We start from the raw sequence: 16,095 nt of genomic DNA, 5'->3' as shown, positions 1-16,095 counted from the left end.
AATTAAAAAGAAAGAAAGAAAGAAAGAAAGAAAGAAAGAAAGAAAGAAAGAAAGAAAGAAAAAGAAAAAGAAAGGAAGAAAAAGAAAGGAAGAAAGGAAGAAAGGAAGAAAAAGAAAGAAAGAAAGAAAAAGAAAGGAAGAAGGGAAGAAAGGAAGAAAGAAAGGAAGAAAGAAAGAAAGAAAGAAAGAAAGAAAGAAAGAAAGAAAGAGAAAGAAAGAAAGAAAAAGAAAGGAAGAAAGAAAGGAAGAAAGAAAGAAAAAGAAAGGAAGAAAGAAAGAAAGGAAGAAAGGAAGAAAGAAGAAAGAAAGAAGAAAGAAAGAAAGAAAGAAAGAAAGAAAGAAAGAAAGAAAGAAAGAGAAAGAAAGAGAAGGAAAAGGGAGACAGGGATTAGGGAGACAGAGGAAAGGAGGGAAGGAGGAAGGAAGGAAGGAAGGAAGGAGGAAGGAAGGAAGGGAGGAAGGGAAGAAGGTAGGCAAGAAAGGAGGAGAGAAGGGAGGGAGAGAAGGGAGGGAGAGAAGGGAGGGAGAGAAGGAAAGGAGGGAGGGGAGGGAGGGAGAGAAGGGAGGGAGAGAAGGAAAGGAGGGAGGGGAGGGAGGGAGGGAAGGATGGAGATTGTCCTCAGGCCTGACAAAGGGCAGAGTCGTGATTTCTCATGAAGCCAAAGCGCTGTCTCGCAGCAGAGACTCTCTGAGGTGTCCTGTGTGCCCCTGAGGAGGTCAGTTGCCGGCTCCTCGATCAGTTGCACTCAACACTTCCCAAAGATGATGATGTTTGGAAAAACATCATCTGAAAACCTTCACTCTGGGAGTGAAATAAGCGCACAGCTCCCCTGCTCAACAGCATCTCTGAGAATGATCTCAGCCCCAACTTGCGTGGTAGATGGAAGGACGCCGCAGCAGGGATCCTCCAGCAGCAAGACTCGAAGGTTCCTGACGCAGAGAACGGATGAGTGTTTGAGGAGAGGGGGACGCTGGTTACCCCAGGTGACCAGCGTCCGTTGTGAGAATGTACTGAATTATCGCGCTCTGCCCCTTGGATAGACGCAGTCACGTAGCTACGAAAATTGAAGGGTTAGGTAAAAGCCTTAGGAAGCTCTGATGACTGTGGCCTTGGGGGTTCCAGAGAGACTGTGCAGCAGGGGCCAGAGGCTGCGGGAGCGGGGTCCCCGGGGTGGGCTTGTGCATGTCTTGAAGCTTCTGCAAACCCAGCTCCCTGCTGGAACCAGGATGTGGAAAGAAACAGCTTAAAAGTGTGCCCGTGCAGCGAGTGCAGAGAGCAGGGAGGACAGGTCCTCCTTAAGAAACTCCCCACACAGATGAGAAATGCCATTTCAATTCAAAATTCCTTTCTCAACACCAGCCGACCTCAACACGAGACCAAAGCCCGGGGATACGGATGCAGCTCCGCGGCGGAAGGACAGAGCAGAGCGGCCACCGTGCCGCCATCCTTGGCGAGCTTCTCTCTTTACAAATGTGTCTTTTTAAAATGGGAATATTGTATAAACCTACTGCAAACATTTTTCGTCATCAATATTCATCTACAACCTGGCTTTAATGGCCTTGCTGAAGTCTGAACAAAATCCCCACTGTATTTTCTCTACCCGTTTTAAGGTCTTTTACCGGTGTCCTAACCCAGGGTCAGTTATCTTTTGCACCAACACCACTGACTCTACTAATCTCCCGATGTAGTCCCTTCCCTCAGCGCCTTCCTTTCTGCTTCAGCCTCCCCAGCTCTGTCCAGGGCGTCTTCCCGCCACAGCCCGGGTATCTGCGCCTCACCCAGAAAGTTCCCTGTGCTCGCAGCCCCCCTCTACTCCGCTGTGGGAACCTCCTGTCTCTGCGGCCCTCTGGGCTCCTACGGGCTTAGGAATCCCCTCCTGACGAGTGCACGCTGCCCCTGCCCTCACCCTCCCTCCAACACCTCCGCGAAGCTCAATTCCACTTGTTCAGCGCTGTGGGGCATGAGGGTGCCTCAGCCTTCTGCCCTCACACTATCTCCTGCTTCACAGAATGTTCGCTTTTGCTGACTACTCTTAATTTACAGCACTGCCGTCTATTCCGCTCTGAAAGTTGCTTCAAAGTTCAGAAACATCTTATGTTTAAACTCACAGTAGAGAGCCTGGCTTCAGTGCATGCTGATGAAGAAACAAAAAAAGAACAGTTAACCAAAAGGTTGCTTTTATCCTCCAAGGGGCACCCCTTCTTATTTCCAACATACAGGGACTTATCTAATAAGTCGTGTTTTTACGGTGCCCGTATTTACTCTACTGTCCACCTGAAGCTCATATGACTTGAGATTTTGTTTCTCTCTGATTTTGACTCAAGATCAAACAAACCGGAGCTGTCTAGGTAAGGATGCCCGTGGTTCTTTCCGGAACAACACACAAGCTCACAGGAATTTCAGAGGTGTGGTGGAAAATCGCAAAAATCCCATCTCTGATACGTTTCTTTAGCTCCAAGGCAAAATTGTTTGTAAAAACTTTTCTTTTGATTTCTGTTATCCAAATAATTCCAGCTTAAATTGGAACTCAAATATTAATCTGATAATGACACCGTTGAGACACATTCTCTGACGATTGATCTCAAATGACTTACAAGGCTTTACTTTACCCCATTTTCTGCATTCCTTTCCAGCTGGGGGTTTTGCAGGTCTTTAACACCAACCACCCTTCCCCCAACCTACCCACCCACCCACCGCCACCCTCATCAGGGAGGAAAAACGACCCTGAAATGTATGTATTAAGATGATTACTATGTGCTTAGGAATATCCTTTAATTTAAATTTTGTTTTATTTTATTTTTAGCTTCAAAGCTTTTACAGGAATGAACACCTGTCTTTCAGGGCATTATAAGAAATTGTCAGGTATCTGACACACTTTGTTTTGTCAAGTCCTGCAACAGTGACACTGTGGATAGAAGTCACATTTTAATTAATGATCAAAGCAAAGGACACCTGTAAGGCTGAGTTAGACTTTGCAATTCTTTGATATTAGCTTTACAAATCTGAAAGAGCCTTTTGATTCTCCCATGTGTTTGTCCTTTCTCGGAGCTCAACTTAATTCTTTTTTCAAAGGCAACATGTTTAGCTAATCTGAGCACTGAAGTTATAGGTGACGATGTCCATTCACAGCAACTCTTAGCACTTTATAAACTCATGCCCTTTAACAAGGCACTCCAAGACACAGTCCAAAAGCCCCTGCCGGGCAGAGATCCACTGTGGCACATGCTGAGGAAGTATGAAAGCGCTCAGGTGGGCTTGGAAATCCATAGGTTTGACATCAGTTTATGGAATCGTACTTGTAGAATTATGATAAAGGGTAGTACAAAGTAAAATCCACTGAGACAACTCCAGATTCAGTTTACATGAGATTAGTCCTTTTCTGGAAGCAGAAATCCACGTTTTACATAAACTAAAAGATATAAATATGATCTATATTGGTATTATAAATATCAATTGAAATCCATGTTTTACATAAACTAAAATATATAAATATGATCTACATTGATATTATAAATATATAGTTGATATATTATGCTATATGACATATTAATTATTAACATAATGTAATGAAAATCAACAAGCACTTGTTTATATCATATAGTATATATACATTACTGTATAACATATAAACTATATGTACTAAACATATAGACGTATTATATACATACATATACATTAATAATTCCCATGAAGTAGATGAAATAATTGATGCTTAGCTATAAAGGTTTGCACTGACATATAAAAGTAACTTGGGAACTTGGATCAGAAGCTACAGAAGTAGTACTTTAAATACTGTACAGTAGTGAAAACATAGCAAGTACAAAGAATAAAATCCAGAAGTACTTTCCTCTATATTTTGGTGTATCTCCATGCAATCAATCTCTTAACATAAACAGAATTTTACATATTTGAACACACTAAATATTTAATTTGTGGGGTGTTTTTTTTGTTTGTTTGTTTTTTTTTTTTTTGGTACTGGGAATCGAACTCAGGACCTTGCACCTGCCAGGCAGGCACTTGTGCCGCTGAGCTATTTCCCCAGCCCTTAATTTGTGTTTGATTCACAACCAACTTGCGTGATTTCCTTTATTATTAAAATTGTTAGTGTGTGCCATTTAATGACTGTGTAGTTACATACCCTATCACCCACAATCATTTTCTTGATCATTTGATTATTTCTAATATTTTATTAGGAATAAGACATTCAATGAATGTTCTTAATGCACTGTGCAAGATTACATTTCTTTTGTGTGTGGGGGGAGGTGGGTACTGGGAATCAAATTCAGGACCTTGCACTTGTGAGGCAGACACTTTTCCATGAGCTACATCCTCAACCCCAGGATTACATTTCTGATAGGTCATATCAGTGTGCAGCTCTACCAGTGGTAGTAGGAATGCCAATTACTATACCTTGACCAATAATCAACATTTCTATTAATTCTTTATTTAGAACTTCTAGTTGAGTTTCTGAAATTTTTGTACTTTTTGCATTACTAACACAGTTGAATATTTGAATGGTTTATCAGACATTTCAATTTTCTCTTTTATTATTTCTATAGTCCTATTGACTGCTCTCCAATTATTGACTTTTTAAAAAGAATTTAGGGAGAATAACTCCTCCCCATTAAGGTCAATGCAAATATTTTTCTTTCTAAAATGTTATCAGTGAAGTTTTCAATACATAGAGATTCATAACAAGTTTTAGGCTTCGACAAGCAAACCTACCAGTAACTTCCTTTGCAATTCCTTTCTTTTGTTTATTATTTTGGGAGTGTTTGTTAATAGAATAGATAAATATTTGTCTATGTTTTCTTATATTTTACACATTACATAAGATCTACCTAAAGTCATGTTTATTTAAAGTATTTGTAACAAAGCTCAGCTTTTGTTGTTTATCATAACATATTTTGCTAATTTGTCATTATTTTTCTAAAAATTCAAGTCACTCTAGAACTAAGTAATTACAGGAAAGCATAAAGCTCCTTTTAGGCCAGGCATGACAGTGTATGCCTATAATCCCAGTACTGGGGAGGCTGAAGCAGGGGGGTCACTGTGAGTTCGAGACCGCTCTGGGCTGCACAGTGAGTTCAAAGCCAGCCGGAACTGCACAGTGAGACCCTGTCTCAAAAAAAAACAAAAACAAAAACAAGTTACTCTTAATGGGACTTGTGGTTTCCAACTCCTTTCTGCCCTGAGTACACACACACACAAAACCACATTTATAATGGTTTAAGTCTCAATCTATAATCCAGGAATTATAATCTCTCATGGAACACTACTATAAGCATAATTTTTCACTTTCCAAAGGAGGTGGCACTCGTGGTGTGCTATGTTTTTCTAACGTAGTGATCTTTGGTTCTGGGTAACAAACAGAATGAAGCAAAGTTTTGAAGGGTTACATATGCTATTGGGGAGGAAATTTGATGAGAAGTAGCAGCTTAGTATTTGTTATGAGGTCACTGATCTTAAGGCAGCTTTCAACATCTTTTGAAGAAACCACTCTTTAAAGTTTCACTGATCAAAGTGGGATAATTTACAGAAGTTAGAATCCCTCCCTGGCCTATCCATTACAGAGGGGTAAGACACAGAAGTTGCGAGCTGGACGTAAGTATAATATCCAAGAGGAAAGTTTTCTGCTTAACACCCATCGAGAAAAGAGAGACAGTAAGGCCTTAAAACTAAAAATAAGAGCCCATGCAAGCAGGCCCAGAAGTATCTAGTCCTAAATCCAATTAAAAAAAATTCCTCCCCAACACCAGTCAGATCACAATGGTTCTTCCTCTTTGCTCATGACCTCTGATTCCAAAGGGAGAAAGACATGCAGAAATATTGCTCGCTCAACCCTTTCACTTACCTTGACAACAAACATTAAAGTCCAGTTAAAAAATTAAAAATTAAAAATGAGAGGAAAGAAAAGACATGGGTTGATTTTTCCCTACTGGGAGAAAGAGAATCTGACTGTAATAATTACAGAAAGTCAAGAAGGTTTAAAATATGAAAGTGGAATGGTGGTTAAGAGAATCATCTGTATGAAAATGAGTAGGTTTCATCTGGGAAAAAATGCCAGATCTATAAAGGAAAAAAAAAGGGGAAGAGGAGAGATGGAAATGGGAGAGAATTTCTCAAGACTCTTACTCATCCAGCAGTGCAATAACTCATCGAATTTTCTATATATGTGAAAGAAATAGATGTGCTGGGTTACGGTCAACCTGTGTCACAGTGTCGGCCTGAAGTAATGGCAGTGCACGTTATAACACCACACTGTACGCAGGGCATCTGTGGTGCTAAACTTCCATTGTCTTCCGAAATCCTCTTCAGCAGATCGTGACGTCTGAGTATATCAAAGAATCAGCATTGCACATTCTGCCCTATGCAGACTAGTTTAACTGCTACTTTTTATTATCTAAGAAATAATGCACTTGTTTGATAAAAGGATCAAGGTCGTACTTTAAATTTTCTCCCATTTCATAAGGAAGGCAGTGAGAAACTGGCAAGGCCTTTTAGTCTTTGAGGTGAACTGAGGAAAAGAATCGTAAACCACTGGACAGATCCCTTTCAAAGATTTCACTTGGACTAAATGGGCCGTTCTCTTTCTCTGCATTCTAATCCCAATCCGTAACCCCTTCGAAACCCAGCTAATTTTGCTGTAATTTAAACCAAGTTTTGCTTTTTGTTTTAAAGGATAGTTCCGTGCAAGCACACATGTAGAGTTGATCAGCCTGTCCTGCTTTTAAGCCAGAACTGCAGCAGAAGTATTTGACCTACACAAAAGAGGGTTGTACGTGCAGAAGGGACTGACAGACAATGCCGAAGTCAAGTCTTTTAAAAGGTGTCACCTAGCATCAGTGCTCAGAAGGGCTCCCACCTCAGGATCCAGCCCCATTCTTAACAAGTCTTCAAAGAAAGAGGATCAAGTCTGGCACTGTCCAAAGATGCATGCTTATTTTTTTCTCTTGATCTTCCCCCTCAAAACCTCCCTTTGAACAGGATTGGCACATGCAGAATGAATAGAGATTAAGGGCAATTATGGTTTCTGTTTTGCTTTTAATGGCCCATGGAACCCTGAAATTTGCTCGTGAAATCTATGGCTAATACTGCAGTATTGCCCCTCTCATCTGTCGAGGGCCGTGTTTCATTGCTTCCAAATGCCATTTCTGGTATTTTCTTTCAACTTCAATCTAAAGCTCTCCTTTTCATGTGCGTTAAGTGCTGGGCACCAAGGATAAGAATTAAAATATCCCAGTGCTTTGAGGGAGGGAATGCTAAGCTGAGATCTCCCAGTAAGATCCTCTGCCCACCCAGGATCCTACTCATTTGAAAAAACAAAGGCGAGTAGCAGGGAGAGGAGGAGCGGAGGGCGCATTCCTGGGATTTAGCAGTGACGCCTCTCGCGGTGCAGGGAGCCCTGGCAGGCTGTTATCTTCGTCTGCCTTGACAGACTCTGGAAGGGAAAGGCCCCTGAAGAATCTATTTCCCTGACATGAAGATGGCAGCTGGTGCTACTTCACTTTAAATAAATGTTTGGTGCAAGCGCTGTCTATATAATCTCCCCTTTAGCAAAAGCCTCTCCAGAACAAAAGGCATGACAAAAAAATGAGGTGCGTGCCAGAAGTCCCCTGAAGTGGGAAGGTGTGAGACATTTCCTGGGCCAGGCTGTCCGCCCCCAACAGCCACCCCAGCTCACACCGCTCTTTCCCCACGGGACACATCGCCTGCCTAGTTTCTCAGAGAACAAATGCGGATTGTTCACCCTTCTCGGTCCACAGGAGCCTCCCTTCACAGGCAGATTTTGTGACAGAGCAACAAATAAGCAGCCCGGAAGTAAGTAATAAATAACCTATGTCGGGGTACAACGGTGAGACTTGAGGTTTGCTCTCACTCACCTACAGTGCGGGGGGCCACGGGACCTGCAATACAAAGCCCTACCTCTCTATCTTTACATGAAAGTCTCACGCCACCCTACATCAACAAGGCCACAAAACTCTAACAGTATTAATCCTCAAAACATTAATGGGTTGCACTAATTACAGAATGGCAGGTGAAATCTGAATTCTGTAAAACACTGTGTCACATATAAATGTATTTGCTGTATTGCTAGTATATAATATACGTGCACACACACACTCACATATATATTTTTAAGGTTTAAGGACATTTAGAGTCTAAAATGTGCATGAGGACTGGGAAGGTAACACAATGTTAGCCAGATGGCCTCTCTTCTCAGGGAGCATGTGACCCATCAGAGGTGTTTATGTAACAGGTTTAAGTATCTCCGTGAATAATTGCAATAATAATAGCCACCATGGGTGGGATCCTCCGCAGGGTCAGACATCATGCTACTGCCGAACCTACTTTCTGTCTACTCTTCATCCCAACCCCACAAGGACAATTTTACTTCCATTATCTATGGATGAAAGGAAGAAAAAGGCAAGTTAGTTACAAGGAAGGTATGATACCCCAGGCACCACCCCCAACCCTCACAGCCAGACAGTGTCCAGCCTAGGCTGACTGTGACATTCAAGCGCCTTTTACCCTGCCTGGCAGACAACGAACACAGTGACGTGAGGAGGACCGTGAGGACCTACCAAGCGCAAGTCAGGGTACTCCAGAGGCACAATTTTCTACTGGGAGCAGCTTCCGGGGAATGTGGCAATGGACTCCCCTGCGGTCCTTGACGATCTGCCCACTGTCACAGAGCTGAAAGTTAGAATTCTGTGAACAAATGCCCTGGAGGTTGGTCCTGAACTAAATGATCACACAATCCGTGGAACACTTTTCAGAACATTTGTTTCACCCCACTGTGCACCCAGTTTAGTAAACCAGGTCATGTCTAACCAGGGTGTTTCACAGAAGTACCTCCCTTCGCAACTCCAATACGAGGAACAACACAACCCCCAAGTGTCCCTAGCCCCTGCCCATGGCATTCAACACACAGTTACTTCACAAAATAAGAAAAAAGCGAAAAGTTCTCCTAATCCTCTGAGTGTTTCTCAACAAAAAGATTGCTGGTCCTGGGTACTTGGAGAGACACCTTATGAGTTCTGACATCTCAATGACAAACCCAAAGATAAGCCCAAAGAAGATGGGGAGTCACAGCTCTTGGTTAAAATTCTGGTTATACCACCAAGAGTGTGTGCTTGGGCAGACAAGCTATCCTCCCTAAAACTTAGTTTTCCTACATGTGAAATAGTGATAAGACTAACTATTACCTCAAAGAGTTCTTACAAAGACGGAATGAGATGCCGTATGGGCACCCATGCTGCCCGGCACACGGTTGGCACTCAGCAGGCATCATCGCTCCTTAAAGTTCCTTCTGATATAGGGGAAACAAACTCCCAACCTGAAAGATATCTGGGATGAGTTCTTGTTCTCTAAAATTGAAGAATGAATTTTAGGAGCAACAGAGGTAAAGAGCAGAATGCATTTATTGGAGGAAAGAAAGCTTCTGATGAGAGAAGGACAGAAGGGGACCTAAGTCGGTTGCCAAGGAACTTGCCTTTTCTAGGGATTTTTATAGAGCAAAACCAAGAGGTGAGGTGGGTCCAAGGTGGGAAACAGGAACTTGCTAGGTGGGTGTGAGGTGGGACAAAACGATAGTTAACCAATGAGATTACCAGTATAATTTTTCAGGTAAAATTGATTAAATAAGGATCAAATGAGGAAGCAAGTCACATAACAAGCAGGCATTAATACACAACAGGGGTTTTTCCTGTAGGGAGTTGGGTTAGTGACTCTTCCTGGCTTTCTCAAGGTGATTGCTACCTATTTAGAATATCAATCCCTGATGTCCATCCCTAGGCAGGTATGTGGGTGCATTTGTGTAATCTCTTGTCTCGAGGTCTGGCCCACAGGGAAAGTGCCTGTCTTTCCCACAGTTGCAAGGTATCCTGTCTTCCATACTGTCTCTTTCGAGAGTCTGGCCCTGTCTGACTGCCTATAATATTTCTATATAACTCAGCTGCCTACAACACTTACAATAAGACAAACTCCTGCCTGGCCAGGGGTACTGCCCCCATCTTCCCAGAAGTCAGCTTCCCTTGACTGGACTGCATTTACAGCATGTGGACAAAGACTGTTCTAGGAGAGAAAACTAGGTTGTGTGATTAAAACCCTTGTTCCATGTAGACATAAATTTTGATTCACCTTTGAGACAGCATATCCGTATATCTCCCTTAGCTCACATGTCCTCCGGAGTCTTTGTCCTGGCCAGACAAGCCTGTGTCCACCTTGCATGTATTCTAGGCACAGTACTGGCCTGAAAGCAAAGCTGATGCCACAGATGGCAGAAGCTCTGAGAAGTGCACCTCTGCCTGTTCTTTTGTGGGGCCTAATCAGGTACAGAGAGCAACCTGGGTCTGAGCTCTCTGTCTGCAAAATGGTACTGAATTGGAAGGTGTCCGTGGATCCCTCAAAGTCAAAATATCCGTTCGTGGGACTTGGTTACAAAATAAAGTAATTCCCAACTCTTCTTCTAATATGGGATGTGCCGGTGCCTGACCCTCCATAGTGCAGGCCACTGTCCACCTCTGAGAGATAAGGAGAAAGACATGGAGGCACCAATGTATGATGTCGATTGTTTATGGCCACTGTGGATGGCCAAGCAATCGAGGAATTGATGTAGCCGTTCCTTAGTGTCCTGATCCTAGTCTCTCTCTGCTCCTTCCAAGTGAGAAAGGTCTTATTTCAAAGCACAGTTTGGTTCCATTCTGGCCAATTCTCCCCAACCTACTGAGGTCATGTTTATTCAGCCTCACACTTTAGCAAGTATTTACGAGCAGTGTTTACAAGTGACAGAGAGCACCTCCGAGATTCTTAATGCTATGCAACCCCAAGGCTGTCTGAGTGCACTAGACAAAGCACAGGGGCTGCTCCAAAACAATCTGCTATGCTCTATCTCTGGGTTTATTCAAGTGTAACGCACCTTTAATGTCAACTTAGATTTTTCAACTCTTCTCGCAAGCCTCACAGTAATTATAGTCAACAGCCAGGCTGAACTCAGCCAAAGAGGTAGCACAACAGGAAACCGTGGGGAAATTTTAAAAACAAAACCAAAACTGAGACAAAAGCCCCTGTCAATTAAAAAAATGGTTTTGAAAAAAGTAACACTTGCCCCAGTGAAATAAAATATGAAGAACGCAGGATGGTGTGGGAGGATGTGGGATGGTGTGGGAGAATGTGGGATGGTGTGGGAAAATGTGGGATGGTGTGGTAGGTACAATTGGCGACTCTGTCTTGGACAATGGCTGGTACCATCCGGGGTCAGAACCACCCAGCATCGGTTCCTCCAAGCACAGGATGACATCCGGTCATCAGCCAACTGTGGGCACATAGCTAACGATCTGTGGGTGCCCACCCTTTGCACGTTGTCACCACAGCTGGGCCCGTTTGCTGAAGCACAGCTGGCCTCTCGTTCTCCTGGACCTGTAATTTAGTTGAAAGGCCTTAGGGACAAGAGGAAGCCCCCACACTTGTCCAAAAACGAGTGCTGTACCTTGATCTATGCAGACTCACAGGAATTTTAAGCAGGCCAAGCCCACATGGGCGCATGGCACTGCCCCCTCGGCTCCTGGCAGAAGGGGTTGGCCGAGGAGGACTGGAGAAGAAAGGTGAGCTGTGAGTCTGACCGTGAGCGTGATGGGGGCACAGCTTTGTGGGTGATTATGAATAGGGGTATGTGCGTGTTATCTTCAAAACGGTGGGAGGCCTTTTCAAATATTATTTTTAATTCTTCTGCAAATGGGAAAAGTACAGGAAGATGGAGGGCCAGGGGAAGTAGGGAGGAGAAAGGGATGTAAAAAAGATTGAGATGGGTTATGTACATGTACCAGGCCCCCCAGTGAACACAATCTTATGTACTGTAAACATGTACTAACAGAAATTTTAAAATGGTAATTGTGCTACGTATAGGGTACAGTGTGATTTTTGATACCTGTATATGGTATGCAATAATCCAGTGAGGACAGTTAATACTTCCATCTCTTGAACATTTTCCATTTCTGTGTTGGAAACCTTCAGACTCCTCTCATCTTGTTATTTTGAGGGATATAAGCAATTGTATTTACACTGCAGTCATTCCACTGTGCTGTGGAACACCAGAACTTGCTCCAGCTGAAACCTTGTGAGCCTGGTCTTTACTGTCTGCATTTCTATCAGCATGCTGATCATAACAGACACCTATCATCCAGCGTTCCTGTATCTCCTGTTCCTCCTCCACCCCTTCTCCAGCCTCTAATGTCCTGTTTTTTGTTACTTTTAAATCACCATTTTCAGTGTCCAGATGAGTGACATCAAGTAACATTTGTCTTTCTGTACCTAACTTTCTTCACTTCATGTGATGTTCTCCAGTGCTGCCCACAGTATCAAACATGACAGGATTTCATTCTTCTTATGGCTGAATAGTAGTCCACTGTGTATACATACCACCTCATCTTTATCCATTTATCTGCCTTATTTTCATATACATGCATAGGTTCTGCCCTCAAACCTGAGGTTAGAAAAAATACCCTCACATACTTAAACATGTTTTGTGATAGCCTTGCAATATAACCCAAAGTATAAAATATATACACACGAGTCCTTACTAATATAAATCAATGGCTGGATAAACAAATAAGTGGGACGACAGACAAATATCCACTGCAGAATTCCAAATAACTTGTGTAGCTATTGTCCCCTCAGCTGACTTCCTTCTGGAGGATCCAGTGTGGAGGGAGGAAATAGAGTGACTTTGTAGGGAAGCATGACAAACACTTCTTCATCCAGGTGTTCAAAGCCAACCTCACCAGGGATAAAGTGCAAGCCCACTTTCAAAAGGTGGGGAGGACAGTTCACTTCTGTGGACTTCTTCCTCAAAACCCACCACTTGGTCTCATCACAAAGGATACATCCATCAGTCCAGACTGAAAGGCACCTTCCACTGTACCTGAGCAATAAATACTCTTCTAACCCATCAAGGTCACCAGAAACAAGGGAAGTAGGAGGAGCTGTCACAGCCCAGGAAGCCTAAGGAGACACGATGGCCCGATGTAATGTGGTCTTCTGGACGGGAGCCCAGAACAGAAAAGGGGAAAAATTAAGTCCAAATAAAGGATGGCTTTAGTCAAAACAAATGTCTTGGATGGTTGTTCTTCTGTCTTCTATTTCTATGCTGAAAGAAACTGTCAATGAGTCTTTGGTTGACCAGTATTGCATGTCTATATCTGTTTTCATGAGAAGCCACTTTGAAGATATCAATATGTAATACAACCACCATTGTTAATTCCCTACCACTTTGTTTGTAACTCTGTATTGTCTGTATTGTGCTTGTGATATGTTGTAAAATGTTGTATGTCTGTTAATGTTTCCCTCCTTTTATCTTTAAAATAAAAAATAAAAAAAAAAAAAAATGTCTTGGTTCATTCGTTGTGACAAATGTACTGTAGTAAGGCAAGATGCCACCAGGGAGGGAGTTGTACAGTACCAATGGTCAGCCTGCACTGCATGGTTCCTGGAACTGCTTTATAAATCTGAAAGGGTTTCACACTTTAAGGTCTATTTAGAAAAGTAGACGGAAAGTGACCCATCCAGCTCACCTCACTTCCACTCCCAAAGCCTGCTCACAGCCGCCCTGTCACATTTCAGTGTTCTGCAGGTCTCCCAGCCCTGTCTTCTCTACAAATAGAAATTTATTTTTCCTGCTAAATGTGTTCAGAGCACGACGATTAATTCCATCACTGAGACACACTTCTTCCTGCCTCAGTGCTGCTCTCTCTGTCCCGAGTGTGTTCCATGACAGGGGCATGGGCTTCTGATACAGTGGGAGCTTAGGGATCAGCTTTGAGTTGCAGCACAATTCACAGCGGCCACAGTGCAGAACCTGCCAGGTGCCCATGAGTGGGCAGAGGGCGTGTGGTACACACGGTGGAGCGCTGTCCAGCCCCAAGGAAGGGCAAAGCTCCGCCCTTTATGAGAAGGTGAAGGATCTGAAGACCATGGTGTTGAGCTGAACTCAGAAAGGCAAATGTCACATGGTCTCCCTAATACGTGGAATCTGAAAACGATGATAAGAAGGTATTACACAGGAGAAGGGGAAAATAGCAGACAGGGAGGGGCTGGAATGGTAGCTAATGGGGAGATGGACATAAGCAAAATACTGTGTGTACGTCCAAGCCAAACGCTGCAGAGTGGGGCGGGGTAGGGCAGGGCGAGGGAGTGTTGTGTGAAGACATAGTATGTTGCGCGGGTGTACTACTCTGCCAAAATGAAACCCTTTAATCTGCATAACTGATGAAAAAATTGTGAAAAAAATCTTGATAACACCTCTCAGCAATCCTACACCTGGGAGTGTAGGATAGTGACAGAGTACTTGTCTAGCATGTTTCAAGCCCCACCGTTGCCCCACCCCCAGATTTTCAAATATCTTATAAAATATAAAGAACTTGATATATAGTATGTACAGGACTTTTCAGTAAAAATAAAAATATGAAAAATTCACAAATAAAAAAATCAGTTTTCAGCAAATTGGCTCTTTGCTTCTTTGTCTTCAGAGGTACAACAGAGACAACAAGAGTGACTTATTTTAGAGAGAGTTTTCTGAGAAGTATGTGACCACGCATAGAATGGTTGCAAGGATTTTACATGTATAAACAGCTAAGTACAACTCTGAAGTCAGGGAAAACAAGAGCTCTCTGCTCCAGTTACCGCCCTCTATGGCTTTATGTCCCCTTTCTCCCTAACGCACACACTTCTGGGATCTGACCAGCCCTCCTCCTTATGGCCTATCAGTTCTGCTTCTTAGGCGTCCTCTGCATGGCTCCACTGCTGCCCGCCCATGGCCACTATCTTTACCCAAAGCCGTAACACCTCTTGCTGAACATGGCCATCCGGCAGTGTCCTTTATCTTCTTAGAAACTCTCTTGTGTCCGTACAAACTCCTATGTGATCATTTCAAATCAGCCACCTTATTGTGTTGCTCTCCTATTAAAACCCTTCTGTCAGACCCAGTTTCGAGTCATAAGGTTCTGTGTTTCTCCAGCCCCAACCCTACCCCATCTCCCCTTCTTCAGAAACTATGATTTGCCCTACTTGACTTTCTGTCATCTTGGCCATTTTTTTCCAATCTCAAGACCTCTGTAGACTTTATTTCTTCTGCCTAAATCTCCTCCCTCTTTTCCTTCTTTCAGTCTTCGCCTGAGTAATGTTGACTCGCTCTCCAGATACTAGAATACTACAGAAAGCCCTTCCTGGGCCTCACTGAGGTCCAGTGGAGGTTATATTTGTAAAATTATTGGAATCCTAGTGAGTTCATTCCAGTTTACCGCTTCCAGTGCAGCCCACGGTGAGAATAGAGACACTCAGGCATATTTGCAGTTGTGGGGGGCCAAGGGATCCAAGTCCAGCCAGACTGATGGCTAACCAGGACGAAGGCCTTGACCCAGGGCTAACCTGGGTTTTATTAGGGGAGTGGCTCCTGGCCGAGTGACTGTGAGAGTGGCAGGAAGTGCGGGAGTGCTGTGAGCTGGGCTAGGCAGGAGGCCTGAAGTCACCTCTGCAATACGAAGAGAGAGAGAGATGCAGAAAGAGCAATCTGCCTGTCACAGATTGGGGCAGGATCTAGTGTTTTGGGGTCCGTGCTTCAGTTTCCACGTGTAATCATCACGTCCTGAAATGGCACGGCCTCTTTCTCAAAGCTCAATCTCAGAGTGATGTCACTCAGCCCAGCTCACACGTACTAGTTGGGAGCTACAGGCAGGACATCACCAATATCGCATTACTTTAGAGACTACACATCAGCACCTCAGCCAGACCCGTGTGCATTGCTTAAAGCCAATTGAGGGGACAAGGAAAAGTCCCAGTCAGCCCCTTACATACCAATACATGGAGGCAGGGCCAAATGATCTTTTTTCAAGGAGAGCTGTCCAGGTGGTCCTCGCAGAATACAAATGGCTTCCACACAGAGCTGTTTCCTAAAACAGGAATATGTATTCACTCAAACTTGGTTCATACCCAATAGCATCTTGTAAGCTCACTTTGCGAAAGCCGAAGTACTTAATATGGCTCTATGAAGGACAGAAGCTCCATGCCGGTGCTGTTTCCTGCTCTTTCCCAGGACCCAG

This window comes from Chinchilla lanigera, unplaced genomic scaffold (genome assembly GCF_000276665.1).
Source record: "Chinchilla lanigera isolate Chin_1 unplaced genomic scaffold, ChiLan1.0 scaffold00096, whole genome shotgun sequence".
NCBI classification, from domain to species: Eukaryota; Metazoa; Chordata; class Mammalia; order Rodentia; family Chinchillidae; genus Chinchilla; species Chinchilla lanigera.
The sequence above is the reverse complement of the archived record's forward strand: the minus strand, read 5'-3'. Positions refer to the sequence as shown.